Genomic DNA, 13,091 nt, shown 5'->3' on the forward strand with positions numbered 1-13,091 from the left:
CACCACGCTATCCCCTTCACTTAAAGGGGAGAGCGTTCGGCACTTTGAAACTTCGGTCCATTGGGCCACCAGGGAGGGTTTTGGCTGGGCCAGCCAGCCCGGCCAAACCAGGGGGCTTAATTGTCGGCCCGACCTGGCAGTCGGCCGACAAAACAAAACCTGGTGGCTGCAGCAGTGCGCCCTCCCCTTGAAGGGCCACCACGCTGCCATGGCTCACAGAATGAAAGCAAGGTGCACAGATGGAAAAAACTGTCGGGAGCACCGCGCGGCGGATCGTGGATTCTTGCAGCTACATTTCGCTGGAGGTGCGAGAGATTGGCGGTGTGCGCTTTGATGACATGCTTACGACGGTCAATAGCAACGGAATGGAAGTGGGGACCGGCAGAAAATTCCCCGAGCTGAATTTCAATCGTGGCGGTCTTTGGACTGGAAGTCAGCAGCTGCTCGACTCCACCGCCTGGCTGCCGCTTTCTGGCGATAAGTGACCTTTTTGGGAGGCTGAATTTTGGCTTCGTAGTGTGGAGGGGGAGAAAGTGACAAGCAAAATTAAATTAAATGCAAAGGTACTAAACAGAGTCTATAGGGAAATGTCACAGTGCTGAAGCACCCAACCTCCATTTGATGGCTGGTGAAGTGGAATGCTGCTGCATGAGAGGGGTGTGAGAAGGATTTCCTTATGATTCACTCTAGGTTACTCTTCCCTAGAGGACAGGAGTGCACCATGCCAGTCAAGCTTAACAGTGTCTTGCAGCACCTGGAAACAGAAATGGGAGAAGATGGCTCGCTAAGAATTGTTGCAAGGCAAGATTACTGAACAATACCATATACCATGTCAAAGGCCCAAGATAGGAACACAACAGTTGCCTGTTAGCTTGGTCCACATTTACTCCTTACCCATGGTAAATGTGCACATGGTCTTGCAACTCTTTCATTGCATCTCATGTATACCCACAAGTACACATTCAAGATTCAAGGGCTTCACACATCAATTCATCGTAGCACAACTTGGCTGCATGATGCAACTATACTTATTGGGCACATGTCTTCCACTGTGCATGTGCTTCTTCAACTTAAGCATCTCATGACTACTTTTCTATTGATCTCTACTGGGGAAAGGCTCTCAAATCACAGGTCATTGAGTTCCTTGGAGGAGGCCACTGGACATTTTAGCATATTAGAACTTGGAGGATTCGGAAAAGATGGAACAGTGGGTTAACCCCAAGATCAAGGTTAGCACCATCCTGTGCTTTATCCTTTCTCGCTTCTCACTCTCTCCCACACAGCTATATACTCAACCACACCATGACCATACACAGTATCTTGCAATGCAAGCTCTATTTGAAGGTATGACAGCATTTGAATATTTGTTTCTCTTCTATTATTGTATGTCTGAAAGAGGAGCCTGTCAGCACCGCCATTAACCCAGAGCAAGGCAAGCACCACAGTTACACAAATTCTAGATCTTGTAGTTAGTCAGTTTGATGAGGTAGCATCAGTGAAGGCACAGTGCACTGGTGAGGAGGAGCAAGTGGCAGGAACCTGCCAGCCATATGGGTGCCCCTATTGTAATGTATTTGCTTCATGGGTTCTTTGCTTAAGCATTCCTAGCAACACATTGCTATTAAGAACTAGTTGGTTTATTAACAAAGGTTTAACAATCACGCTACACATTACTAGTTCATCCACTAGGCTCACAATCGCATGCCTCATTGTGGAACACCTAAGCGCAACTGACTGGGGTTTTATTGAGTGCAGTAAAATTGGCAACCAATGTCATGCTGCTGGAGTTCTCGATTGGGGAAAGGCCAATTTTACTAAGCTGAGATGTGATTTAGCAAACGTGGACTGGAAACAGCTATTTGATAAATCAGTGTCAGAGCAGTAGGAGGTATTCAAGGAGGAGATAGTGAGGGTTCAGAGCAAATATGTTCCCACTAAGAAAACGGGTGAGACTCCCAAATCTAGAATTCCCTGGATATCAAGGGGCATACAGGGTAGGATCAGGCAAAAAAGGAAGCTTATGTCAGGTACCAAGAGCTAAATACTGCAGAAAGCCTAGAGGGGTATAGAAAGTGCAGGGGTGAAATTAAAAACTAAATTCCGAAAGCAAAGAGAGGGCATGGAAAAAATATTGGCAAGTAAACCAAGGAAAACCCAAAGAAGTTTTATAAATACATGTAAAGAGAAAGGGGATAACTAAAGAAACAGTAGGGCCTATTAGAGACCAAAAATGTAACTAGTGTTGTAAGGGGTTCTCAGGGAGTGTTGTTGTGCCTTGGGTGTCTCTCTCTGGGCTTCTGCCCTCACAGTTTATGCCTGGCCTGTGAGGTACCCTGAGTGCTGCAAGAGCACCCCTGGAGAGACTGTGTCCACAGCTTATGAAGGGGGTTTTGAGACTCGTGCGTCCCCACAGCTTATGCCTAGCCTGTGAGGCACCTGTGAGTGTCAAACACTCCTAACCCCTTCTTCCCTAGCCTGTGACACACAGTTGAGCGTTTTCGAGGCGCTCCTAGCTTCCCTTACACTGTTCTGACATAAGACTCATGATCAGGAGATGTAATACAATAGAACTGAGACAAGGTTCAAGAGGAACTTAGACTTCCAATTTATTTGACAAGGTGTATCTCAACAAACAGCAATACACCAACAAAACAATCCCCCTAAATCCCACTAAACGGACACAACGAAAATCTTTACACAAGTTTAGCAGTACAATGCCCAACCTCCCACCTTTCCTGGCCTAACTGAATTGGGCGTTCCGGGGACCAGAGGTTATACTCACTTCTGTGCCTTCTGCAGTCTGGTGGTTTGTTTCTTCTATCTTCGGTGTCTTCGGACACTGGTTTTTCTTCAGTGTCGAGAGGCTTGCTGGTTGTTGGATCACGAGGGCAGGGAAGCACCCACACTACGTCAGAAACCACTTTTTATAGCCAGATTATCCAGTCCGCCTCTCCTGCTGAAATTGATTCTTCCCATTGGTGGGCTTTGTGATTTTGAAAAATGCAGCAGTTTTAGATTATTGCGGGTTTTTTCCACTGATGTTAACCTACCCAAGGTTTGAGTGGGTGTTCATTGCGTTGGCCTCCTGTAGCCATTGTGTAGGCCCTTGGGTTGTTTTGGGTTCCCTGGTTTCTGAAGGTCTGCATAATTTTCCTCCAATTCAGTTTTTCTAACCTACTCAAGGTTTGAGTGGGTGTTAAATGGGTTGGCCTCCTGTAGCCATTGTGTAGGCCCTTGCTTTGTTTTGTGTTCCCTAGTTTTCTGAAGGTCTGCATAATTTCCTTCCATAGTGTAAACATGGGGAACACAATAGCCCGATAATGGCTATGAGTCAGTCCCACAGTTTTCGAGCAAGTGCTCTCCCATTGGTTTGAAAGCCAATGCTTCGGGCTGACTGTCACACCATTGGCCCTCCGGTGTCCTCCCCCGTCCAATCACTGCTCTGCCAAGGTCAAACCGTCTCGGTTTCAATTCACAGCACAGACCGATCCCACAGCCCTTTTCCTTCTGGGTAAAATGAGGGGGTTTTCGTCCTCCCCTACATAATCCCCCATCTGACACAGTCAGACACCACTTAAGTGTGTCAAAGTTCAGGGTGGTGAGAAAACCCAAGGTCTCCCAAATTGCCCAACTTTCCCCAGTTTAACTCTAAACTGATCCTGTCGATATATATCGTAATTCCTTTTAACGCGGTACAAAACACAGATTCCAACAGGTTACAATATTCGACAGCAATATACAGATATATACTTAAGGTTACAGCAGTAATTGTACATTGAGTCTCATTTCAGTCTCAACTGTAAAACAAAGAAACCTGCCCTGCAAACTTCCCAGGGGCCATGTATGAAAACGCAGTCATCCCTGGGAATAACAAAAACCGCCTAAGTGTCGCGGTCAAGCTTTGTTTACACACCTTGAGTGTTTAGCAACGGCTCTCCTGTCTGTGTAGTAGCCTGAGGAACTGCTTTCTTTTTCTTTTTCTTTTTCTCCTGAGCTTACAGCTTGTAACTAGCAGATATGCTACAATCAGGAGTTGGCCGATTACTAAGGCATGCGATCCCACCCGGATCCACGCAGGTATGTCTGCCCGTATCCCCAAATCCCACCATGCTTGGGGGTTTAATCTGGGCGATCTCCCCTGCTAGAATTTCAGTTTTCTGCTCCATGGTGTAAAAATGTTTTTGAGACCAATCCACTGCCTGGAGGAGGGCTGTAAGTTTCTCAGGTAGTGGGGCAATGGGATAGCTAAAATAGGCGACATATTGTTGTAGGTGGCTGAGGTTGTTTTGTACCGTGAAGTGAATCGTGGAAGGTTCAGGGATGGGTGTGTGCCACTTGAACCTCTGCCCGGGGTTTAAAGCAAAAGCTGCTTTACGGTATTGGACACTACCTTCCCAGTCCGTCTTCATACCGTTGGGCACTTGTGGTGACACAATATGTCCCACCGCCTACATATGCTACCTGTGGAGGCATGTGGTTAGGGGCCATTACCTCCATTGTGCAATTGATAGGCTCTGCCCCAGCAGTGCTGAACCCGATTGTGGCCTTGCAAAAGCGTTCAAGTGCTGGGGGCACGGGATTACCTGTGCTCCCCTGCTCTGACAACCCGAGAGATCTGTACCTGTTACAGTGTGCTCCCACATTGTGACATAAGGTGGGACCTCTTGGAATCGAACATGCACCCCTCCACGAATGACTCACACATTCTCCACTCGGTACAGGGGTGCTGGTCGTGGGGACGCCCCCATCACGGGCATCCTGACCACCACACCCATGATGGTATGGTTTGACTTTCCACAGTCCACCGGTACCGGCTAGGCTTCCGACGCTACACGAAATTGGCAAGGACTCAAAACATTATCATAAGGGTGCAGTGCTACTAAGTGCTGGTTACTGATCCAGGAGGGGACCTGTCCCTGTCTCAGATCCTCGAGGTTACTCCGTCCCTCTCCCAGCAACCAGGCCCCATAGAGCATGCATACCTTATTTTGGGCAGCTTGATCGGAGGCGTTTCTATCCTCCCGAATCAAGGCGTTTACAGCCCTGGCCTGTGCCTCCAATTGAGAGATAATCTCCTTTAAGTGAACTGTCATTGCCACCTCTTCGTAGAGCGCGGATCCCAATACGGTATTCTCATCCCCCGGGATTTTGCGCAGCTGATTCTTTAACCCATTTATCTGAAGGGCCAGCTGCATGTTATCCAAACTGTTCATGGCGGACGCCCCGGTGTTAAACCCCGTGAAAATTTCATTTAAAGTGCCACGCCTCTGCCTGCCCGGTTCGGCCCTATCCCACTGTTTATACAAGTCTGTCACTTTGACATCCCCGAAGTCCAGTTCATAGAACTTCCAGAACATCTCCTGCAGCAGAGCCTGGTATAACAGCTCGGTTTCCCGGGGACACCACGTAGGTAGGCGGACTTCTGTCAGATTTAGCACCACTGATGCCACCGCGTAGTGTACCCCCTGATAAAGTAGTTTCTTGGTCGGGACCAACACTAAACCATTCCTCGGCCCCCTGGTTGTTGTCGGGCACCCGTGTAGGTTTTCTTTTCCGAACTACAAGTTGGGTGGCGTTTACTGGTACCTGGGGATTGGGGGTCACACACGCCTCCCCGCTACGATCCCATACCACCCCATCCCCGACATCCTGCCACCACCCATAGAAAGCAATGGAGATCCCCTCTGAACACACGCGAGTGGATCCCCACATACACAAATAAATTCCTTGGTTGTACGCCCACCATTTCTCCCAGCACACCGTGACCCCGCCAGATGACCCCATGATGGTTCGGTAAGTATCATATCCAGACGTTCCCAGTCCGAGTGTCGGTCTCCCACGTCCCTCTTGAGCTTTCTGAGCCACCACCACCATCCCAGAGGTATGTCCCCTTGGCAAGTTAGGCATACCTTCCTGCCTTCTGTCACTCTCACTCTGGGAGTGGCCACAGTGATCTCCGGGCAGGGGATGGAGGCCTCTCCGTAGGTAAAGTCCTTATGGTTGGAGTACTTGGTGGAGTTCGATCCCAACCACCCAGGCCATCTCCCCTCGTGGGAGTAGGTGACCAGGCCATCCGCCGCCGGAGTCCCTTCTTCTGTGGTCACTATCGGCGCTCTGTCCCCGGAGCATCCAAAAACCAGGGAGTCCTCAGTGTCCCCTCGGTGCCCGATGCAGATCCTTAGCGATACCAGCATCACTAACGTCCAGTAGGAAGGTGTTGACATCTGAAAGGCAAGAAGAACATGGCCTTGCCTTGAGAGACCTCTCCAGGTTTGGCCCACTTAACATGTTCCAAACATAAAATGCTGTACCCAACCGTCACTGCCTTACCTAAACACATATGCACACAACACGAAGTAACAAAACAGGAAGGGATAATATATACCCGTCCCCGGGTGGCCAGGCTACATCCTGTCACTGTACAGGCATCGTCAACCACTCGGCTGAATGTACCCTGGGGACCAGGATGCCCTCCGCTGAGGGGCTCGTATAGTCCCCCTTAATGAGTCTTGTGCTGCCCTCCAAGGCCCTCCCAAGCCCCGGATAATCGGTGGGAGACCCTTGCTAGCGCAACAGAGCACCCTCCCTGTTGTCTTTCGCCTTCTCGGTCTGGGGCGGGGAGCTAAGTAAACAGGGGACCACGGCGCCCTGGGCTGTGGCACTCTGTTATCCTCCTTACTGTCAGTGCAGAGTCCCACGTTATGGGCTGCAATGCTATCTCCTCCACATCTTGGGCTAACCCCAGTTGATCCACCATGGGAGGTTCAGCTTCCCCTTGGACCTTGCTAATGATGGAGCCTTTCTCCCTACTTCTGTTAGTGGGCTGGGAACCTCTACCCAGTGGTGGGATAGCCTTACTGGAGCAGTGAACCAGCCCCGGCTGTAGAGCTTCGGGGCCCGCTGCCTCCTCCGGAGCCTCCAAATCCACCGGGGCCTGTTCTTCCCCCAGTGCCTGGTTCCCTTCCCTTGCTCGTCTCTTCTGTTTTTTACCTCTTTTGGGGTCAAACAATTTACACTGATTAATGTGATACCACTTCACCCGGCGAGGCAATTGAACTGCATAGACCATAGGGCTAGCCTTGTCGACTATGCTGTATGGTACCATATACAGTGGTTCAAATACCCCGACCCGGGCGAAGCTTCTCACCATCACCTGGTCACTCACCTCCCAATCATGGTGACTGCGGGGTTCCAGCAGCAGCCGATTGGCACGGTGCTGTTTGCCCATGTTGTTGGCCGCCTGCCAGTGAATCTGTTGAAGCTGTTCAAACAGATTCCTGACGAAGCGGCCCCCGGTTCACCTCTCGAAGCTGCCCTTCGGTGAGAACCGGCGCCAACACATGCACTGGGGTTTTCATGATCCGGCCCGTCATCAGTTCATGGGGTGAGTACCCTGTGCTCTTTGACTGACTGGCCCGGATTTCCATGAGGACCAACAGTAAGACCTCCACCCACTTGTTCAGTGAATCTCCTGTCTCCTTGTGCAGCCTTTCCTTTAGGGTCCGGTTCAGGCGTTCTACGGGATCTGAGGACTGAGGGTTGTAGGCGACATGCCATTTGGCTCTTATCCCCAGCACCTTTAGGGTGGCCTGCATCACCTGGCCGGTGAAGTGGCTTCCCCGGTCGGACTCCACGATTTGAGGTAGACCCCACCGAGAGAACACCTCCCTCACCAGGATTTTTGCAGTCCCCACTGCGGTAGCTGTTCGGCAAGGGAAGGCTTCCACCCACTTGGAAAACACATCCACCAGGACCAGGCAGTATTTATAACCTCCCTGGGCGGCCGGTAGGGGTCCGATGTAGTCGATCTGGATCGACTGCCACAGTCCCTCTACCCGTCTGACGTGTCCCATAGACATCTTCCTTTTCTGAGGGCCTGGTTTGTTTGCAGCGCAAACCAGACAGCCCGCACAGAAGTTGCGGATGCCTTCCCGGAGGCCTGGCCACCACCCTGCCTTTTCTACCCGTTGCCAGGTAGATTCCGGCCCAGGGTGTCCCGCACCTGGACCCTCATGAGCCAGCTGAAGGAATTCCCTCCGGTGTTGTGGCGGCACTACCCATTTGTCCCCTTTAAACAACATGCCTTCCTGCAGCACTGTATGGGCCCTCCGCCTTTTCCCCCTTTTTGATAGCAGCCAAGGCAGCCTTCAGGACCGGATCCTGCATCTGGACTACTTTAAGGTCCGGGGCCGCAGCCGCCCCTACGCTCCCTTGTGTCCCTGGCTTGCTTCTTGCTGCTGCTATCCTGCCTGCCTCGTATGGGTCCCATGGGCGACCTGTACGAGCACCTTCCCTTGCCAGCAGATCTGCCTGCTGGTTACCTTCCCCCCGTGACTCAGTTTTGGAGTGGGCCTTTACCTTATCGATATATACATCCCCGGTTTCTCCCCTGCAGCCACGATCTTTTCTAGCAGGGGTTTGGTCAAAAGGGGCTTCCCATCCGCAGAGGTGTACCCCCGGCGTGACCAAATCGCCAGATACTCTGTACACGAATTGCAAGTGAACATGCTGTCCGAGCAAATCGTGTATGGGGTAGGGAATTCCTCGGGGTGTGTGACCACATACATTACCGCCGAGAGTTCCGCCTGCTGGGCGCTCAGGGTGCATGGGAGTTTAAGAGCCAAGGCAATCCCTGCCTTGGGATCCCAAACTCCGCAGCCCGTGAGTCTTGTATCCGCGGACACTGAACTGGAGCCATCAACGTAGACCTCGCGGCCTGTGGGGTGTATCCCTGCCCGAAATCCAAAGTTGATGTCCCATACCCCCTCCACAGAGCATCTATGCGGCTGCCCTGGATAGATTAAATTTGCTGCGAGCCTGGGCTCGCAGAGGCCCCTTGACCTTTAAAGTCATTTGGGAGAGGAGGAGGGTCCAGCGAGTGATTCTAGCACTGCTCACTGTCCCGTCCTTAATCCTCCCGTCCAACAGCATCTGCGTCGGGGTATGATGGGTGAGGAGTGTAATGGGGGATACTTCGGTAAGGATCTGAGCTCTCTTTACTGCCCAGTGGGTGGCAAGCAAGTGCCTCTCACAATTGGAGTATCCCGTTTCTACCTCCGTGAGGACCCTGGGGGAGTACACCACTGGTCTCAGCTGATCGTTTCGCTCCTGGAGCAACACTGCACTTAAGCTGTCGCCACTGGCTGCCACTTCCAGGAAGAATTCCTCCCCCCCATCAATTGCCCCTAGGGCTGGTGCTACCTGCAGGTCTCTCTTAAGACGGACAAATGCTGCCTCACAGCCCTCGTCCCATTCCCACTCGACCCCCTTATGTAGGAGTCTGAGCAGAGGGGCGGCAATGGCTGCATAGTCCTCGATGAAGTCCCTACAGTAGCCAGTGATTCCCAGGAAAGACCTTACCCCCGACACATCCCTAGGGACAGGGAGTTCTTGCACTGCCCTTTTTCTAGCCTCATCAATGGCCTTTTCTCCTGCCCTTATCGTCAGGCCCAGAAATGTTACTTCTCCTAGACCTATCTGGGCTTTCTTGGGGTTAACTTTAAAATCCCCTCCCTTCAGTAAGACTAGCAGTTCGGCCAACAGTGGACCGTGTTCCTCACTGCTGTCTGTGAACAACAACAGGTCGTCCACATACTGGACCAGCTGGTGTGGTTGGCTGAAGCCTTTTAAGCAGTTCGCCATGCATTGGTGAAAGATGCTGGGACTATTATGAAAGCCCTGTGGGAGGCAGCTCCATGTATACTGCTGTTCCCGGAAGGTGAAGGCAAACTTGTACTGGTCTTCCCTCCGTACAGGGATAGACCAGAACCCGTTGGATATGTCCAACACTGTGAACGTGGTTGCGGATGCAGGGATTTCCCCTATCAGATCCGCAACCGCCGCTACTGTGGGAGCACAAGCTGGGATGTTTTTATTGAGCACCCTATAATCCACCGTAGCCCTCCAAGAATTGTCCGGTTTCCTAACCGGCCAAAGCGGGGAGTTGACATGGGTGGCTATGGGTCTCAAAACACCCTGCTCGACAAGCGAGCTTAAAGCTGTCTCCAAGTCCGCTTCTGCCTCTTGGGGAAAGCCATATTGCTTTTGCGGGCGGGACATGGGATCCCCATCTATTCTACTCCTGTGACTCTCCCACAATCGTGTTTATGGGTGGCAAATGCTGCAAGATTTGCTTGCACATAGGCCCGATACTCGGCCGGGGTGTTACCGACCAGAACCTCCAGGTCGTAACCCCCTTTTGGCTTCATTGTACACAGAGTCCCTTTTCCCTGTTTCTTATCAATAACCATGACTTCTCTCTCTGCTCCCGTGCCCACTGTGCCCCATAGACAGTGATTCCTCAAGTCTACTAGGATCTGGTGAGCGATGATGAAATCAGCCCCCAAGATCACTTTTCCCACCTGCTCCCAGTTCATCAGGACACACTTCCATTGTGTTTGGAGTGCTCCTAAACGAACTGCGAGCGGGACTGAGAAAAACCCAGCCTTCTCATTTCCTGTGAATCCAACTAGTTGATACGGCACCCCGTTTGATAGAGGTGAGGTTGCGGGGTCCTCCGAATGGACTATCGTGCTGGAAGCACCAGTGTCCAAAAGGTAAGTACCCAATACACCCTCAACCTCCATCTTGACCCAGGGTCATCCCCAGGGATCATATTCTAGTGGGCACAGGTATGCAGGCTGGGTCTGGGCTAGTCATGGCCTCTGTACTGGCAGGGTTGCTGGTGCTTCCCTGCCTGTTGCCATGGCTACCTTCCCAGTCCCCTCCATCGCTGTCCTCACTGCAGCTACTATCTCGTCAAGGGATGGTGAGGAGCTCGCTCCACTTCCCCCACTCCAGGCGGCTCCTGAAGGACTTCTCCCCCCAGATCTCTTTACTGGGCTCCTGCAATCCCTTTTAAAATGCCCAGCTTTCCCGCATCCATAGCACACTCCCTCCTTATCAGATGAGCGCCACCCTCCTGGTGCCATTCCCATTTGGGAATCGAGTTGGGTTTTACTTCATTTACCCGACCTTTGGAGGTTTTCTCCTCCTCCCCTCCTCCATTCCATTGGACCAGTGCCAGTTACCTGACCACTGCTTCCTCGGTGAGGTTGGGGTCCCGGGAATTGAACCACAGTTCTGCCCTGACCTTGAGCCGGGGCAAGCAGTTTGCCACCAGCATCCTCAGCCAGCGGCCAGTCTGTACCGCGGAAAGATTTGCCCGGTCGAGGAGCTCCCCACAGGCTGCGTGGTATACCACCCACAGCCTGTCCGCAAACGCCTGCGGAGTTTCCCCTGCGAGCTGCCTTGTCCATTCGACCCGTTCGAAAGGACTGCCGTCATCAAAGCCCATAGCCTCAAGGACGGCCCTCTGGACCTCAGTAAATGTGTGCTGCCCCCTCCGGCATTCTGCCGGTAGGGACTGATACAATTTGCTATCCAGAGAGAAGAGCAGCAGCTTGGCTGTCTCTTCCTCGTCGCACCCATTAATTTCCCCTGCCTGCATCACCTCCATGAAGTGGATAGACGGGTCCCCGCTGCGAGTGAGTTTGGCCAAATGGGCCACCATGGCCCTGAGTGATTGAACTCCATGGGGAATAATAAAGTCGCTCTCCAGCGCTCCCTGACCTTGGCCACCACTCTGTGGAGGACTGTACTTGCGCTGCCTGACCGGGCACATCCGCTCTGGTTCAGGATCTTTCTGCGCTGGTCCCTCTACCTCCGGCTGTCCCACCATACCCGGTTCAGCAGACAGTGCCTGGTCGCCTGATCCAGCCCTTAACTGACCCTCGGCGGGAGCCTCGCATCCCTGCTGCCGAGCGGGATACATTGGTCCTGCCTCCAGCCCTGGGTATGCTACTACCTGCGCGCCCCGCTCCTCCTGGTACCCCACCGGACAAACCACCGATGCCTCAGGAGGTGGCCGGGCGTCTCTTGCCTTTGGCTTCTCCTCTACCCCCCAATACTCTCCTTTGTCCTCTGTGGACCCTCCAGGTCCTATCAGGGCGACCATCCCCTTTGCCTGGGATAGAGCGTGGGTGAGAGTTTTAATCCTCTCCTGGCAGGGACCGTGATCTGCAAACTCACTGCTACTGGCCACTTTATAGGCTGCCTGTACGTCTTTTAATTTATTCTCTCGTTCCCAAATTTTCTGGGTGTACCGAGAGTTCTGTTCCCGGAGGGACCCCTCACTACCCTTGGCCTCAGTGACCTGACACTGAAGATAGTCCCGGCTTTTTCGGAAGGTCTCCTCCAACTGCCTCTTCCCTTGCTGCTCCACAGCTAATTCGGCCAGCAGGTTGTCCCCAACTGCAGCCCGGATAGCAGAGAGCTCCTCTGATTTCTGAAGACTCTGTTCCAAGTTTTTCACCCGCTGGTCGAGCTGAAGCAGATAAGCCAGATGGCCTTTTCCACCCTGCAGTTGTGGTCCTTCCCTGCTGTCCACTGGGCAACAGCATCCACTGGGCGCTCTGCCCGTGTGAGGGCTTGCACCCAAGGTTTGGTGAGGTTCACCTTGCCAAAAATGTATGAGGAAATTCTCTCCTCCATTTTAGTTTCCTCTCTTATCACCTCATCTGTTATATTAACATCTCCTGTTTGCTTATGTCCTGCCGCGGTCACCATGTTCTGTAAAGGGTTCTCAGGGAGTGTTGTTGTGCCTTGGGTGTCTCTCTCTGGGCTTCTGCCCTCACAGCTTATGCCTGGCCTGTGAGGTACCCTGAGTGCTGCAAGAACACCCCTGGAGAGACTGTGTCCACAGCTTATGAAGGGGGTTTTGAGACTCGTGCGTCCCCACAGCTTATGCCTAGCCTGTGAGGCACCTGTGAGTGTCAAACACTCCTAACCCCTTCTTCCCTAGCCTGTGACACACAGTTGAGCATTTTCGAGGCGCTCCTAGCTTCCCTTACACTGTTCTGACATAAGACTCACGATCAGGAGATGTAATACAATAGAACTGAGACAAGGTGATTCCAAGAGGAACTGAGGCTTCCAATTTATTTGACAAGGTGAATCTCAACAAACAGCAATACACCAACAAAACAATCCCCCTAAATCCCACTAACCGGACACACGAAAATCTTTACACAAGTTTAGCAGTACAATGCCCAACCTCCCACCTTTCCTGGCCTAACTGAGTTGGGAGTTCC

At 52.2% G+C, this 13,091-nt stretch overlaps 1 protein-coding gene across 8 annotated transcripts in view; it reads left to right on the top strand.

Annotated features, from left to right (window-relative positions):
- The window catches only part of rhbdl1 (rhomboid, veinlet-like 1 (Drosophila)), a 452,859-nt gene that overhangs the window by 14,568 nt on the left and 425,200 nt on the right, over positions 1-13,091 (top strand). For 3 of the 8 annotated variants that reach the window (XM_070900988.1, XM_070900995.1, XM_070900996.1), the window contains exon 1: positions 21-1,344. The exons of 2 other annotated variants lie outside the window; for them this stretch is intronic. The gene's annotated coding sequence lies outside the window, so the exon portion shown is untranslated. Of the gene's footprint in view, positions 1-20; positions 1,345-13,091 lie in introns of those variants that run through there. 3 more of the 8 variants (XM_070900989.1, XM_070900992.1, XM_070900993.1) reach the window with 1 other exon arrangement.

This window comes from Pristiophorus japonicus, chromosome 15 (genome assembly GCF_044704955.1).
Source record: "Pristiophorus japonicus isolate sPriJap1 chromosome 15, sPriJap1.hap1, whole genome shotgun sequence".
In the NCBI taxonomy this organism is placed as follows: Eukaryota; Metazoa; Chordata; class Chondrichthyes; family Pristiophoridae; genus Pristiophorus; species Pristiophorus japonicus.